At 43.0% G+C, this 2,940-nt stretch overlaps 1 non-coding gene across 1 annotated transcript; it reads right to left on the reverse strand.

Moving 5' to 3' along the window:
• Positions 1-388: 388 nt before the first annotated feature.
• Positions 389-496, reverse strand: LOC112731286 (small nucleolar RNA R71). The gene has a single exon (XR_003167071.1). It is a non-coding gene; the product is annotated as a small nucleolar RNA R71 (small nucleolar RNA).
• Positions 497-2,940: the final 2,444 nt, after the last annotated feature.

Below are 2,940 nucleotides of genomic sequence, written 5' to 3' on the forward strand. Positions count from 1 at the left end.
CGAAAATAATAATAATGTAAGGAGAATGCTTGGCGACTTTACTGCACCTAATTCCAATTTACATGGAAGAAGCATCTCCATTCCTGCCATTGGAGCAAACAACTTTGAGCTGAAACCTCAATTAGTTTCTCTGATGCAGCAGAATTGCAAGTTTCATGGACTTCCATCTGAAGATCCTTTTCAGTTCTTAACTGAATTCTTGCAGATCTGTGATACTGTTAAGACTAATGGAGTAGATCCTGAAGTTTACAGGCTCATGCTTTTCCCATTTGCTGTAAGAGATAGAGCTAGAATCTGGTTGGACTCTCAACCCAGAGACAGCCTGAACTCTTGGGATAAGCTGGTCACGGATTTCTTAGCCAAGTTCTTTCCTCCTCAAAAGCTGAGCAAGCTTAGAGTGGATGTTCAAACCTTCAGACAGAAAGAAGGTGAATCCCTCTATGAAGCTTGGGAAAGATACAAACAGTTGACCAAAAAGTGTCCTTCTGACATGCTTTCAGAATGGACCATCCTGGATATATTCTATGATGGTTTATCTCAGCTATCAAAGATGTCATTGGATACTTCTGCAGGTGGATCCATTCACCTAAAGAAAACGCCTGCAGAAGCTCAAGAACTCATTGACATGGTTGCTAATAACCAGTTTATGTACACTTCTGAGAGGAATCCTGTCAGTAATGGGACGCCTATGAAGAAGGGAGTTCTTGAAGTTGATACTCTAAATGCCATATTGGCTCAGAACAAAATATTGACTCAGCAAGTCAATATGATTTCTCAGAGTCTGAATGGAATGCAAGCTGCATCCAACAGTACTCAAGAGGCTTCTCCTGAAGAAGAAGCTTATGATCCTGAAAACCCTACAATAGCAGAGGTGAATTACTTAGGTGAACCTTATGGAAACACCTATAACTCATCATGGAGAAATCATCCAAATTTCTCATGGAAGGATCAAAAGCCTCAACAAGGCTTTAATAATGGTGGAAGGAACAGGTTTAACAATAATAAACCCTTTCCATCATCCACTCAGCAACAGACAGAGAACTCTGAACAAAATACTTTTAATTTAGCAAACTTAGTCTTTGATCTATCCAAGGCCACTACAAGTTTCATGAATGAAACAAGGTCTTCCATTAGAAATTTGGAAGCACAAGTGGGCCAGCTGAGTAAAAGGATCACTGAAATCCCTCCTAGTACTCTCCCAAGCAATACAGAAGAGAATCCAAAAGGAGAGTGCAAGGCCATTGACATAAGCACCATGGCCGAACCTGTAAGGGAAGGAGAGGACGTGAATCCCAAGGAGGAAGACCTCCTGGGACGTCCAGTGATCAATAAGGAGCTTCCCTCTGAGGAACCAAAGGACTCTGAGGCTCATCTAGAGACCATAGAGATTCCATTAAACCTCCTTATGCCCTTCATGAGCTCTGATGAGTATTCCTCTTCTGAAGAGAATAAGGATGTTACTGAAGAGCAAACTGCCAAGTTTCTTGGTGCAATCATGAAGCTGAATGCCAACTTATTTGGTATTGAGACTTGGGAAGATGAACCTCCCTTGTTCACCAATGAACTAAGTGATCTGGATCAACTGACATTGCCTCAGAAGAAACAGGATCCTGGAAAGTTCATAATACCTTGTACCATAGGCACCATGATCTTTAAGGCTCTGTGTGACCTTGGTTCAGGAATAAACCTCATGCCACTCTCTATAATAGAGATACTGGGAATCTATGGGGTGCAAGCTGCTAAAATCTCATTAGAGATGGCAGACAATTCAAGAAAACAGGCTTATGGACAAGTAGAGGACGTGTTAGTAAAGGTTGAAGGCCTTTACATCCCTGCTGATTTCATAGTTCTGGATACTGGAAAGGAAGAGGATGAATCCATCATCCTAGGAAGACCTTTCCTAGCCACAGCAAGAGCTGTGATTGATGTGGACAGAGGAGAATTAATCCTTCAATTGAATGAGGACAACCTTGTGTTTACAACTCAAGGATCTCTCTCTGCATCCATGGAGAGGAAGCATAAAAGGCTTCTCTCAAAGCAGAGTCAAACAAAGCCCCCACAGTCAAACTCTAAGTTTGGTGTTGGGAGGCCACAACCAAACTCTAAGTTTGGTGTTGAACTCCCATATCCAAACTCTAAGTTTGGTGTTGGAGAGTTTCAACAATGCTCTGAACATCTGTGAGGCTCCATGAGAGCCCACTATCAAGCTATTGACATTAAAGAAGCGCTTGTTGGGAGGCAACCCAATTTTTATTTATCTAACTATATTTTTCTTAGTTATATGTCTTTATAGGTTCATGATCATGTGGAGTCACAAAATAAACAAAAAAATTAAAAATGGAATCAAAAACAGCAGAAAAAAAATCACACCCTGGAGGAAGCATCTGTCTGGCATTCAACGCCAGAACAGAGCATGGTTCTGGCGCTGAATGCCCAAAATGGGCAGTATCTGGGCGCTGAACGCCCAGAACAAGCATGGTTCTGGCGTTCAACGCCAGAAATGGCCAGTAAATGGGCGTTGAACGCCCAGAGTTGCGTGCAAGGGCATTTTGCATGCCTAATTTGGTGCAAGGGTGTAAATCCTTGAACACCTCAGGATCTGTGGACCCCACAGGATCATCTCAGGATCTGTGGATCCCACAGGATCATCTCAGGATCTGTGGACCCCACAGGATCCCCACCTACCTCCACTCACTTCTTCTCACCTCTCTTTCACACAATCCCATAAACACCCTTCCCCAAAAACCCTTCACCAATCACCTCAATCTCTCTTCCCCATCACCTCTTCACCACTCACATCCATCCACTCTTCCCCATAAACCTACCTCATAAACTCCACCTACCTTCAAAATTCAAAACCAATTTCCCACCCAAACCCACCCTAAATGGCCGAACCTTAACCCCCCTCCCTCCCCTATATATAGCCTCCATTCTTCCTCA

This window comes from Arachis hypogaea, chromosome 12 (genome assembly GCF_003086295.3).
Source record: "Arachis hypogaea cultivar Tifrunner chromosome 12, arahy.Tifrunner.gnm2.J5K5, whole genome shotgun sequence".
NCBI lineage: Eukaryota > Viridiplantae > Streptophyta > Magnoliopsida > Fabales > Fabaceae > Arachis > Arachis hypogaea.